This window comes from Biomphalaria glabrata, chromosome 4, assembly GCF_947242115.1.
Source record: "Biomphalaria glabrata chromosome 4, xgBioGlab47.1, whole genome shotgun sequence".
NCBI lineage: Eukaryota > Metazoa > Mollusca > Gastropoda > Planorbidae > Biomphalaria > Biomphalaria glabrata.
Window position 1 is genome coordinate 49,232,215 of NC_074714.1, and position 14,901 is coordinate 49,247,115.

The window sequence follows — 14,901 nt, forward strand, 5'->3', positions numbered from 1 at the left end:
TTGACCACCACCTAACAGTAGGCTGTTAGCTAATAGGACATATTAAACATAAACTCAAGAGAATCCAATAGAAACAACCACACCATAATGAGTGACAAAAGTGAAATATTAAAGATCTTATTCATTTTATTACGTCCACTTACAACTTTCTTTAAGAGCCCTCAAACAACTTTTTAAATTTTTAATAAGTATTATGATATAAGTATAATAATAATAATAACAACTACATCCTATATCTATTCAGGCGCTAAGAATTTCATAAAAGGCCATCTTATTGAGACAAAAAGTGCAACTTTTAAATAAAAAAAGAGTTAGAACAAAAATTAAATTAATAAAAACTCGGAATATTTAAAAAAAATGTAAAATAAAGTTATAAAGCAAATATAGTTAAGAAAAGTTGAATTTCTTCTGCGTACCCATGATTCAGTAGCTTCAACTTCTCTATGATTATTGATTAAAAGAAAAGGGGAGAGGAGGAGAGGGGAGGGAATGTTCATGTTTAATCAGCCCATCTGTTACATTTTAATCTTCAAAACTTTCTTTCTGAGCCGAAATTAATAAACGGTCAAGAAATTCAAGATTTTATAGAGACATTCAAACATGTTACCACAGCAGAAGTTTGCTAATCTGTGAGACATCTGTTGAAACAAAGAAACGAATCAATCGCTGCGGAATTTACCCGTCGAGGATCAAACCATAAAACAGCTTGGGAGGGGGGGGGAATAAATCCAGAAAAACTTTAAAATAGACCAATCATATAGACCTTTAAAAAAGTATTTAGTTTATGCATTACTATAAAGATAATATTCTTGTATCAATAATATGAAAAAAAAAATGTAGATCGTTTGTTTCGGTGACATTTTTTGGAGGTAAATAGAAAAATATGGATTAAAATATTTTTTGAAACGAAAATATTCGATGTTTTTTTCAAGAAAAAAAAAATGTCACGCGCTCCACGCCTGAAAAGAAATTCAATGTTGAAATTCAATAGGATTTGTCCGTACAGTTTCTTTCCCCAAATCCTTCCTCAAGCTGTAAGCATCAATTGTAGTGAGTTAGGGCGTCTGTCTTTTCACTCAGCAGAGTTGTGAATTGGACTTGATTTGGATGGAAACATGCAGCCTAGAAATTAGCACAGAAATTATTGACACTATTTTGTATAGCATATATTTTAGTTTTAAAAATAAGTGAAAGTAAAATAGGTCAATAAATTAAGTGTAATTATTGAAAAAGTTTAAATGTGTAAAAATCTAGCCCCCACCCCACCTCACTCCAGTTACTCTAATATCTATTCATCTATGTATTAGTTCTCGTCATGTGTGCTAATTATGTAACCCATCCGTCAAATAATCGTTTAGTTAATCTGTCAATCCATCATTTACTTTATTCTTTAGTCCATCTTTAACTTCATTCATCAATTTATTTTTTTATTTTATATCAATCCATCAAGTCAGAAAGACAGAGGCACATTTCTTATTCCATACGCTAGAACAAATTCGTACAAGTGCTCCTTCTTCCCTAGTGCCATTAGAGAATAGAATGGGTTGCCTGAATCAACCAGGAAAACCAACGACTTAACAAAGTTTCAGTCATTGATTAACATGCATGACTAGATAGGCACATGATATGGATATGAGGTAATTATCTTTTTTTTTTAAGTAACGTCTGTAATCTATAAGATAAGATAAGAATCCATCGTTTAGTTTATCCTTCAATCTTACGTAGTTTATCCATTGTAACGGATGCATATGTATATCAAATGTAGCTGAAGTATTTCTAGAAGATGCTTGATTAGACTAAGTGCGTGCGTACCTTGTTTGATGTATTTCAATCGCGAGTTGTTGGAAAAATCATGCACACGTCACAAATATAGATAAGGTACTAACAGGAACACAGACTCAATGACCAAGTTGACTCAAGGTGAACTTCAAACAAACGTTTATTACAGAATGGGCCACAGTCTAGTCTGTCACTATAAAACGATGTTAATCCCCTCAAGAGTCTAGCAGTAACTGATTTCTACAAGTCAATCTTAATCTAAACCCAAAGTCTATGTCGTCATTCTAAAATATCCGTTCACTGTCAGTACATTAAAGTGCGCCACCCAACTAACTAAACTAGGTATCTAACAGTTCCTCTGTCAGTACATTAAAGTTCGCAACCCAACTAACTAAACTAGCTATCTAACAGTTCCTCTGTAAGTACATTAAAGTGCGCCACCCAACGAACTAAACTCGCTATCTAACACCATCCAGCCGTTGTGTAGTTTATTAATTAAATTAACTCAACATCTAGATTCTAGACATGAGCATAAACATAAACTCAATCTCGCATCCGTCAATTTATTCCATTCATAATCAATCCTATTAAACCTACCATCAATCCATCCATCAATCAATCCATCTTTCTACCCTACTTATCCAATCAATTAAAAATAAAGTTTTCTACATATCCAGTAATCAATGAAACAATTTGATCTTTTAACAATCTGATGTATCATGTTAGCAAACAATTTAATGTCATAATAATGTGATGTAATAAACAATTTGGTGTTATACCAATTCGATGTCATCAAACAATTCGATCTTATAACAATTTGATGTCATCAAACAATTCGATCTTAGAACAATTTGATGTCATCAAACAATTTGATATTATTACAATTCCATTGTTAGCAAACAATTTGATGCCATAACAGTGTGACATCAGCAAACCATTTGTTCTTATAACAATTTGATGTTAGCGAACAATTTGATTTTATAAGAATGCGTTACCCTCGAACATTCTGAAGTTATACAAACATGATGTAATCAAACAAATTAATGTCATCATACAACGTGATGTGATCTGAAAGTGTGATGTAATTAAACAACACGATGTCATGTAACATCGCGATGTTATAAGAACGTGATGTTGTCGAACAATCAAATAACGAAATGTAATCTGGCAAGCGGGCATTCACTTCTACTGTTCGTACAGAGGTCCCACATTCAAACCCTACTCTGCGATATCCCATGTCAGTTGGTAATAATCTTCAGGAACAATTAAAACTTATATAAGATTGAAACAGCTTGAAGATATGAAATCGCAGTATTATGATTTCTGTCGTGTAACTAAACAAATCTACAAACATCAAACAGAAAGTAGAAGTTGGAATTGTTTCGTCCACTTCATCTATCAACCTTACATTTGTTTGGCTGGAAATGTATCCCTGAACCTTCTCAAATCCATGTCAAGGTCATTTATGACCACTAGTGAGGACAGATGATGAATTAAGTAGGCTGGTTTCTTCCATGCGTTTCACGGGCCAAGAAAGTTTGGTGCCTTATCTACTACACCATCTCTACTTCTGCAGACAATTAGATCTGGTTAAGTTTCGGTGAAGGCCACTTTGGTTTGAGGAGGCCACACTTGATTAGCCAGTTCTAAGAATAAAAAATGTACAGTCGTGGCATGCTATTTAAAAGATTAAAAGATGTTTTTACAAAGCTTATATGTCTGTCTGGTAAAAAGTTTTACACGTCATTTCTCCCACACCCTTTTTCGGATCAAGATGAAACTTTGTAAAATTATTCATTGGCATAAACATCATATGAATTATTTTGCCAAATACCAACAAAGGAAATTAATCCTTATGTATTAACAGATATGGCTAAATATGTGGGTTTTGGTCCACTGAGATTATTGTACACATTATTTCTCCCACACCCATTCTTGGATTAAGTTGAAACTTTCAAGAATTATCTACTGTACCTAACAAAACATGAATCAATTTAAAAAAATAACCAATCAGTCAATTAATTATTGGTAATTAATTATTTTGTTTGATATCGAATTAGGGGAATAGCTTCTAGATGAATGAGAGGTATAGGTGTAAGTGCTAATTCCTTCCCTTGGCTAACCTTTTTTTTTTTAAATAAAATATTTTGCTTATTTTTTAAATTATACTCTGTTACTGGAACATCTTGAGCGAAGTGTAGGCCTACTTCTCTGGAGCGTTCTGTGTCTCTCAGCGGCTTTGTTTAAAAAAAAAAAAAACTATTTAAAAAGTAATGATTGGAGGTCAATAGTTTTTTTTTTTGTTTTGTTTTTTGGCGTAGACCTCAGGTCAACACACGTGTGCTCCGTAATCGATTGCTTGTGTTATTGATCTTCCAATGCAACGCAGACGATAATTTCGCCATCTTGATATTTATACCTCTCTTCATCTCTCTTTTTTTTTTTTCAAATGAAAAAAAAAAAGGGGGGGGGGTTGATATGAAAGGGAAAGGTTAAAGGTCGAAATCGACAATATAAAAAGTTAAATCTCATTCAATTCAACTTGAAAAAAAAAAAAGCCAATAACCTACTATTTAGTATTTTGTATTTACCGCAAGTTAAATACAGCAGACGTCAAGGCACGAGGGTGGAGCAGCCAGAAAAGAATAGCCAGGAGTTTTTTTCAGGTCGGCTTACCCACAAATGTTACCAAACGTCATTCTCAACCGATCGCTTTATCCAACGTGGCAAAGCTGTTGGCCTGGCGCTTGGGGGAGAAGAAAAGGATTATAAAGCCCGCAGCGAAGGCCGGTAACTCTCCATTTTCAACTGGGCGACTCCCACTTAGATCTATAAGGTTAATACTCTGTGCAATAAGGACATCGCAATCTAACAGTAAGGACCCTTTTTTATTTCTTCTTTCGTTTAGATGCAGACGACATGGAAACATGGGCTTGTAAACTTCTAAAAACTATAGCTAATATGCTCTTGTGTAATGTTTATGTTTTTTTTTAGGTTAAAAAAGAAAGTTAATATTATTTTAGAGGCACGAGCAGTATCATTTTACGCTTTAAAAAAATTGCGCACTGGGGCGAGATGGCTGAGTGATTAGAGCGCTTGGATTTCAAAAGTTCGAGGTTTGGGTTTAGGCTGAGGTTCCGTCTTGGAATTCGATGACACTCTGCCCCAATGGCAACATGACATTTTGAAAGTGGAGAATTGTCGTTGTTTAGGCCACACCACACATTTGTTAGTCTTTTGAGATCATAAATAACATAAGATTAAGACATGAAAAGACCCTAAGCTAATTGAAATATGGGGCTCTTTTTGCGACCCTTTATACATCCAGATATTAAATCTCAGTACTAAATATTTCTTGGGGCCCTAAGCTATAGCTTGTATGGGTAAATCCGGCCCTGATCTTAGGATCTTATAGTTCAATGGTATGCTATATAAAATGTACTTTTTATTTTAGTGTTCTCTGTAGTACTTAGGCCTAATAGTTCAAGCTTGAACGCTTGTTTTAAAATTAGCTTATATACTTTATATTAGGCGTTTTGCATTTTTTTAAAAAAGAATTAACAGAAGCGTGAAATGTAATGCTGCTAAATTATAATTTTCTCTTAAGAAATAGATTTCCAGTGCTATCAGCAATGTGTACTTTCCGCTGAGATATCCGTCAGACTTCAATGCTTCCAGCAGACAAGGGAGACTACTACAACGGACATGGGCAGGATTCTGGGAAGTAGGAAGTGCTAGCTTGTAAGTATACGCCAATAGTTTTTGTATAAATGTTTTGCTTTCAAAGATAATATCTGCCATGGATATCTTACTACCCATAAAATGGAATATCTTTGAAGACAAAGATTATGGAAGGTTGCTATGGTAAATGTTTGGCTACCAATTGAGGAGTCTCAGTTCGAATCTTGGTTTAAACTGTGGCTTAATTCGAGATTATTAGGACACTCCTGGGTCCACTCTACTCTAATGGGTACCTTAATTACGCTGAGGAGGTAAAGTCAGTTGGCTGCTGTGCTGGTCACGTGACACCCTCGTTAACCGTCGGCCATAGACACAGGCGAGATGTACATCATCTGACCCCATAGATCGCAAGGTCTGAAAGGGGAGGGGGTACATTTACTTAATTTTACTATATAATGAGTAATGTACATGCTGTTGAGAGATACTCCAAAACTCTTACGTAGAGGTGAGTCTTGACCGTTGTCAGCTCGGACCGCGACATACTGGATTGCAGCATCGAGATGATGGGGATATACACCTCTCTCTTAATTTCACCTCGAAAGGTCAGAGTGATCTGTAATCTTAATTGTCAGTCCCTACCTCGTGACACTCTAAGATTGTAATTTGTATTATTATCTGCTTAATTTATTTCAAGATCATTTCAAACATGTGTTCGGAAGGGCTTATCTAAGTACGAGCAGTTTCCCCTGGAGATTGTCCTCCGTTGTCTGTTGTTTTTGTGCGATTCATATTCATTAGTGTATATGTTTTATTAGTATTTAGTAAAAGTAATTTACATGGATGAAATTAGTAACTGTTTTCGAGATGGCTTGTCAGATGTATTTCAGGGACAGATAAAAATTAGAGGGGGGGGGGTTGATGAGGTGGAAGGTAAGATTTCCGGGTGAGACAGTGGGAGTGGTCAATGTCCTAGAGTTAATCCAAAGTTTTACAATTTATATAAGAAGCCAACTAATACAATTTAATTATCTACGACGAATGATGATAATAATAATAATAATAATAGTATTAATAATAATAATAATCTTTATTATCCATGAGGAATTTATTTGTTTTACAAAAAACAATACATAATTAGAGCAAACAGTTGTACGATAGCACACAAGATATCGGTCAAAAAATTTGCTACGAGAAATTCCGTTGTTTAACTTATGTGTCAATGTGTTTGTGGACTTAGCTTCGATCCGACATACACTTTTAGTTACAACTCCACTTGAGGTACCAATAATATTTAAAAAAATACTAACAATGTATGTTATTAGTTTTATTTGAGGAGTTATACATATTAGTTTCACATTACAAGTCAATAATAATACAAAAATAGACGTAAGATTCATAAAATAAAATGTAATTTTATCTGAAACACAAACAATTCGAAGTAGGATCTAAACTCTTATTCTATTTTATAATTTAACTGCTAAATTAAGTAAAGAGTCCATCTATTTGTTTTAGAAGTTGGTAATTTTGCCTTGTGTTTTAATGTGCCTGTTCTTTTAATGCATAGCTTTTTTTTTGTTGCAACATCTTATAATGATGGATGCTCAATATAAGAACTCTATCAGACTATCGCTGTAAATCTATAGACTGGTGTGGACATTAAAGGAGTGTGCATTGCCCTGAAGGGGATCTCAATTCAGGCTATAATTGCCATTAAGTTGGGTTTATGTATGGTTTTTTTTACATTTCGTTAAAAAGAGGGATGGGGCGGAACAAAAACAGATGGGAGGATACAGACGGGAGGATACAGATGGGAGGATACAGAGATATTTGATGAGAAGAGGCATGGCAAATCCTAAGACCCGTCCTCCCCCGATTCTCAGGCAGAAGTGATAAACGTCCATTGTTTTTTAAGCAGAAATTATCAAGGGCCTAGAATTTCGAGCTGCAATGATTAAAATCCCCGAGCATGTCATTGTCACTGAGGCATTCTGTCTGCTTTCTTAATTTATTAGTTTTTGTTCACAAATTAAAATAGCTCCATCGTGAGTACTCACTAAAGGTGCACAAGTCCTTTTAGTAGTCACCAGACACGCTTGAACGAACACAGATGTAATATGAATATATTTAAAAATGACTTAACATAACTGGAACAGATGCTTCAAATTTTGAAAGTTAGAATTCCCAAGATCAAGGAGGAGTTCAGTGTTTCACATGACTATGTAATCCAAGATTTGACCTGGATGTTTTCCACATCCGATGCTGGCAAAGCCGTTGTCCGCGGTCTGTTTAAGTTTCCGTTTCGTCTACTGCACCTTCTTCTACAAGTTTTTTTTTTTTTTTTTTGAGTCTCAAATGTGTATCCCGCGACCTTTGTGAGAGCTTTCCAACTTTCTCTTTCAGAAGCCATCTGCTGTCAGCTATTTTTAAGTGAGGGCGAAGAGGCGCTAAGTTGATTTTTATGACCCTTAAAGGGAGCACCTCTGCTACGCCGTCCTCCTTTAAGCTTAGCATGCTATCGGCCTCCATGCTGGATAGGTGTCCGACCCAGCGCAGCTCTGGAATGGCAATTAGTGCTTCAATACAGGCCACACTGGCCTCCAGGAGAACATGGTTATTTGTAATGTAGTCTTACCAGCGTATTCCCGTTATGACGTGAAGGCACCTTTGTTGGAAGTGTTCAATGATCCATAGACGCCTTCGTGTTATAGTGACCACTATAAAATGTAATGTATTGAAAGAAATTGGCTCCATCAAAATTGTTTTTTAATACGTAATTTTGTTTGACTAGAAAGAAATTCAAAAATATTCACTCTCTCTATTACCTCCTTTTCCCCCAGTCTTCCGCCGATAACTTTCTCTCTCTCTCTCTGTGTCTGTCTCTTCCTTTCACTAATCCAAGAATCGAATGATCCATAAATCTCAACTCTTTTCACGTTTTGTTACTATGTTGCTACATAATCAGCAACCTTGCTTCAGACCAAGGCTTCGATCAGTTTATTTTTTTTCGAAGAAAGTTGTGGATTTCTACAGATGCGATTTTGTTTTGTCCCAATCGAATTCAACAAATAGAGCCAAGTTGTATGTCACTTGACTTCACAAAAATCAGAGCCACACGCCTGCCGTCTACAATGTATTCAGATTTTCAAATATTAATAGCAATAGCGTACTACATATTTAGGTCAAGTGTTGAACGGGAAAAAAAAGAGGTGAAAAGATATCGGCCTATAAAAAAAATTGAGGGGATGGCAGATGTCGTCATTTCCTGTTCCTTTTGATAAGCCGAAGATCAGTCCAACACGTTCTGGTGCATTGTGGGGAGATATTATGAAAATACAGGTCTCAAGATAAGGTATTTAAAAAGTCTGTAAAAATGAGTCTATGTAATTTATTTTTAAAGCTATTCGCATTTCTCTCCCCTACCCTATTTGTTTAAAATAATAGGTTCAAGTTTCTAAGCACTAAGTTCAGTATCTTAGTCCGAGTTGAGTTTTTCTTCTATTTCCTGTTAGTTTTGAATGACTGGTGTCATAAGTTGTGCATTATATATTATACATTATACGTAACACAGGTTGTAATAGCCTTCACGTATGGCTTAGTAATGAGTCCGGCGAAATGTTTTTACTAACAGGATGAGGGGGGAAAGTGAGTAACAGGAGCCTAAACCGGTAAGTTTCGGGCATTAGGCGCTTGTTAGCATTAGCTGTCTAGCCAACTTTTAGAAGAGAAACTCTGAATTCAAACCTCTTCTGCCTTGCAGCTATTCCTAAACATGGGAAAGGTTCCGGGAGTCAACCCTGAGGAGAAATCAGGAGCCGGCGACCCTTAGGCAGTTTGCAGCACGCAGTGCTACACCCTGGCAGACCCTGCGAGGCCGCAGATCCCAAACTGTATCAGCACTTGCCGTTCCTTTGGATATATCAGCTGTGTGGAGAGGGGGAAACTGCTGTGTGGGCGACATCGTTCCGACCATGGCTAATGTCCAGGCTTTCGTCTCATTTCTGTGAGCAAGGAGATATGCTGTAGATTATCGTTTGTTGATTAGCCTGATAATAGTTTTGTCAACTCATATAAGGAGAATGTATGCACAGATCTACATGCCAGATGATAGCATCGACACATTCGTGTGTGTCCTGGCAGCGCTGTCATCTCTAAATGTCATCTCTAAATGTCATCTCTAAATGTCATCTCTAAATGTCATCTCTAAATGTCATCTCTAAATGTCATCTCTGCATGTAAACTTTGTATTCCACCTCTGCATGTCATCTTTGGTTTTCATCTTCGCTTGTCATCTCTGGATATAATCTCAATATTTGTCATCTGTGCATGTCATTTTCGCATGTTATGTCTGCATATCATCTTTTATTTCATCACTGCGTGTCATCTCTGCTAATAATCTCTACTTGACATTTCTGGATGTCATCTCTGAATGTATCTGCATGCCATCTCAGCAGGATTTCAAACTTATCAGGAATAAAATTGATTAGAAATTCGATCTCCCTTTAACTTCTTAACTCTTTATACGAAGATATATCAAACATAGAGGTTTATATTTATTGTTAGTTGGCTCCTTTGACGATTTTCACACACTTGACAATGTCACGTGACAAAATAATTTCACCGTCTCGTGTGTTGCATCGCATCGTATTTTAATCTTCTCCAGAGCAGGTGTTTTAAACGTTTTGAGATACATTGACTGCATACACTCCCGTTTTGAGGACCACACCTAAACTATCTTTGCAACATAAGCCATTAAAACCTAGCTATTTAAACCAAAACCTGTCAACATAGATACCAGCCTTCACTATACTAAAGTTAGAGACGCCGTTGTCTTAAAACGTCAAAGGGATGCTACTCTAGTGCTAAATTGACACAAAATATTACAATACTACGACAAAGACATTATTTTAAAAAAATACATTGTGACATGAAAAAAAAACAACAACAATAAACAAACATTAAAAGCTTGTTGCTCGCATGGGATCGATCTCCACTTCTCTCTATCCCAGAATCAAATCAATACGGAGTTATTGCAAGACCACAATTTATCTAAATATAATATCAGAGGCTATTCCTTACCTCCCCTTAAGCCAGCGGTTCTCAACCTTTTAAGCTCGGCGACCCCTTTTTACAATCCCCCACTCTGCCGCGACCCCCCCCCCCCCCCGCACATGCACACACACAGCAATAGAGGAATAGACAAAAACAATAAACTTTTTCGATGGTCTTTGGCGACCCCTAGCAAATCGTCAATCGACCCCCAAGGGGGGTCGCGACTCACAGGCTGAGAACCCCTGCCTTAAGCGCTATCCACAAGGACCGTATCGAATCTCTTCATTACGCAAATATTGTTGTGTGTATTCTTATATTTTCTTATTATCGTTTGTCTAAGTGGTTTAATGTATCGCCCGCACCCATCCCTCGAGTCAAACCCCTAATCAACCGCATCCATTCTTTTTTTTTTTATTATTATACTGGATCAAGTCGATGCTGATGTGATTGGATTCGATTTCTTTTGGGTAACCTAATCTAGCTATTGCGATCATCCATTAGAAAGAAAGAAAAAAAAAAGAAATGTATCGATTTATCCAAAGTATCGATTATCTGCTTCAGCAATCCAGGTCTGTAATGGGAATGGAATTAAGATGAGAAAATATTTGAATTAGGCCGTTCTCTCTTTTTTTTATTTCTTGAAAAGAGTCGATGCTATTTTAAACGAGTTTTCTCTTTCGACCAGTCTCCCTCATCTCTTTTTCTTCTCTTTCTAGCTATTTGTTTCTCTTCTTCAACTCTATTTCACTGGGCCTCCATCTCGCTTTATTTTTTTCACTGTCCGAATCTCTTTTTGTTTCCGCTTCTATCATCTCGTCTGCTCCATTATTACAAGCTTGTATCAAGTCAATCTGTCTGGTACACTGTTTTTTCTTATTAGGTTAAAACTTTACAAAATTATTTCACTGTACCTTGAATAAAAAAAACAACTAACCAATTAATTAATTAGTGGTAATTAGGAATTTTGTTTGATACTGAAACTAGAAAATGATTTCTTCAGTATTAAGATATGTGGCTGTAAATGTGGAGGTCTTCCCCTTAGATCCAGGTGTGCGGCATGTCTTCTGTATAGAGAACAACCTTCAAACCTTCTATCGTAAATCTTTTTTTTTTCTGGTCATGTTTATCTAGGGTTAAAAGGTCAAATGAAATAAAAGCAATCTAAAAGGGGGGCAGAGGTTTATATAAGGGGAGCTAATACAATGGAGGGTCCCTTTGGTGTTTAAAATCAAACTTAATAGAAAGCAAAGGATACCAATTTTACAGTTTATTTGTCATTTTTTTTAAGTTGGGACATCAACACTATTCGGGCCATGCCGAGTTTCTTTCGATTTGTGAGAGTGCCTTCTGGCATATCGGTACTATTCAGGCATTCAGACCATGGCGTATAGCATTTTAAAAGGAAAGGTAGGGCTTAGTGTTTGGCCTGATAATGCAGTTAACGAGGCCAAACTCTAGAGATTCCCAAGATTTTATATTTAATCTAATGTAACAGACATCGGCATCGTGTTTGTCTACCGTTATCTTAAATACATAATTAACCCTTAAACAGAAATCCTATTCATTGGAAAAGACTGTCGTATTATTGGCAGAGGTAACATTTTCTCATCTCTTTCCCTCCAGTAATTCGTAGTGTGACAAACATTTCAATGCTGACACTGGCATAAATTACCTTGCCTTGCTGGAGAGGAGGAAAAAAAAACCCTGCCATAATTAATATCATACCAGTATACGACGCTGGTATCCATTTTTCTTTAACCCGCACACTCATATCACCCGCACACATAAATTCCCCCCCTCCCTCTCTCCACACACACACACACACATACTGATCTGGCCCTTCAGTGTTTAAACTGTAAGACTACACATTTCAACATTCGGCCAAAAATAAACACATCTCCATTCTGTATTTGCATACTAAATTATTACACGGGTTAGCGCGGCGCTACATTTCTTTGTGCCAGATCTTTTTCGAAACTGACAGCCCACGGAAAGTAAGAATGTAAGAGCTTGAATCGAGGGTGCTGAAGTGTGCCTGTGGATGAAAAAGGGGGGAGGGGGTGCTGGGAACGGGGGCGGAAGCGTCATTTAGAGGACTAGTTTGTCGCAGCAACAAAAAGACTTTTTTTCCCCTCTCTCTCTCTCTCTTTTAGTCAACGGTCTAGAACTTGAATAATCTTACTGAAGGGAAAAGTTCGTTTTAATGAGGGAATTTTTTTTTCACACACTTTGAATTCTTTGGGAGAGAGGGGGGTTTCAATCACTTTTCAATTCCATATTTACATATTGAACAGATAGAGCGACACAGGAGCCAAGAGGACACAGATTGGAGCTACTAGAGTTGGATCACCCTTGACGTCTGCTTCCAACAAAGCACGTGGAGAGGAACAAGATCTTGAAAAAAAAGGGAGGGAAACCGGAACACCTATCCAGCAGACGACAGTTTCGACAATACTTGAGATCATATGCTGGGGTACGAACTGTGATGTCAAGGTAAGATGTGCTTTAACTGCTTTATCATAATTATTTTTAGTACGTTTACGCTCTGATGCATGGAGGTCAGCGACACTCCTTTACGACTTTGCTCCTCTCCAGGCTAGTCTTAATGTATTTTTTTTTTTTACTTGCCTCTTTCAACAAGCCTTTTCAAACGTAGCAGACATATCAGTGGACATGGTCGTTTTAGTTGTATTAGTATTCGCCCCATTCAATTCAAGCAGGGCCGGCCTTAGATAATTGTAGGCCCAAGGCGAAGTGAATTTGGTGGCCCCACATGAAATAGAAAAAAAAAAAATAAACATCGAAAAAAACTAAAATTAGCATTTTATTACGAACCTAGTGTTCTTCAACAATAACATCGAGGCCAAGTTTCGCTATTTCTTCTCTTTAAACCCTTAAAACGCGTGTGGTAGTAAAGCCTCTAAACATCAGAATTGTAATTCCATTTTGTATGCACTCATTCTAAAACAGTTCAGCACTTTAAGGGTTGAAGAATAAATAATTGTGAGTTATGTGCGAGACCCCCATCAGTCGGAGGCCCGAGGCGGCTGCCTAGTTTGCCAGTGACTGATTCAAGTCGTCAGGGAAAAGGAAACTCTCTTGAAGCATGCCAACGGCTACTACAAAGGGTAGCTTGCAGGAAGGACAAGACGATGGAGCAACATTAGCCTTCTTTCAGAATGAATGAATTTGAACGATATTTTACATTGGGAGTGAGGGGGGAGGAGTTCCGTAAACAAGAACAGCGTTTTTTTTACTCTACAAACGCTTCTTCCACTCCCTCCTCCTCCCACGGATACTTTTATGAACCATGTGTCACGCCTCCCTTATGTCAAATGAAAGCCAGCTTCGCCATATTTAAATAGATTCTCGCCCATCAGATTAATTTCATTAATAAATCACACACACACACACTCACGCACATAAACATTGACTATAATCAGACATGGACCACGGAGAAACCCATACGTAAGCCACGAATAATCGCTGACACACTTCAACACATTTGAATGACTAGTGGCGCCCAAACTACGGCCCGCGAGCCATATCCGGACTATGATCCGGTGCTATACGGCCCATGGAAACTTCTGCCCTCATTGAAGCTGCAAGGTTCATTAGACTCCACGATTTTATGTTAATGTCCTGCACCACGTATCCTATGAGTAGGAAATCTACATGACCTTAATGTCGTAAAATCTACATGACCTTAATGTCGTAAAATCTATATGACCTGAATGTCGTAAAATCTATATGACCTTAATGTCGTAAAATCTATATGACCTTAATGTCGTAAAATCTATATGACCTTAATGTCGTAAAATCTATATGACCTTAATGTCGTAAAATCTATATGACCTTAATGTCGTAAAATCTATATGACCACAATGTCGTAAAATCTATATGACCTTAATGTCATAAAATCTATATGACGTTAATGTCGTAAAATCTATATGACCACATTGTCGTAAAAGTTAGGGCATCACTATTCTAAATCATCTCGTCAACTTTAAGCGCGATAACGAAAGAAGAGATACCCAGAGTTCCAGCGGAACATAAATGAGTCGATTTAGCCCCAAGTCTCGTAGATGTATTCACCCTTTCGGATTTGAAGTTTAGAATTGTAGAGGTTTATAGCAGACGGCTAATTGTGGTGTTGCCAGATGAAAGAGACGGAGAGATGCTCACGAAGGCCGCGGGACACACATGTGATGCTCAAAAGAAAAAAAGCCCTTGTAGACGACATGCGCAGAAGAAGTAAAGGAAAGTTACACGAATCTCAGCCGAACAACGGTTGTATCTGCATATACACGTCACAATGGAGGCTCGGTGGCTGAGCAGTAAAGCGCTTGGCTTCCAAACCGGGGACCGGGGTTCGAATCCTGGTGAAGACTT

The 14,901-nt window shown here is 37.2% G+C and overlaps 2 long non-coding RNA genes across 3 annotated transcripts in view; one reads left to right on the plus strand and one right to left on the minus strand.

Annotated features, from left to right (window-relative positions):
• LOC129925817 (uncharacterized) lies at positions 1–4,465 on the minus strand. The gene is made up of 3 exons (XR_008777503.1): positions 4,371–4,465; positions 3,188–3,425; positions 1–1,122 (listed from the first exon to the last, which is right to left on the minus strand). It is a non-coding gene; the product is annotated as an uncharacterized LOC129925817 (long non-coding RNA).
• Positions 4,418–14,901, plus strand: part of LOC106051501 (uncharacterized) — a 25,568-nt gene continuing 15,084 nt past the window's right edge. Inside the window, exons 1-3 of one of the 2 annotated variants that reach the window (XR_008777502.1) lie at positions 4,418–4,653; positions 5,387–5,520; positions 12,804–13,002. This is a non-coding gene — a long non-coding RNA (uncharacterized LOC106051501). The remainder of the gene's footprint in view (positions 4,654–5,386; positions 5,521–12,803; positions 13,003–14,901) is intronic. The other variant, XR_001214877.2, reaches the window with a different exon arrangement.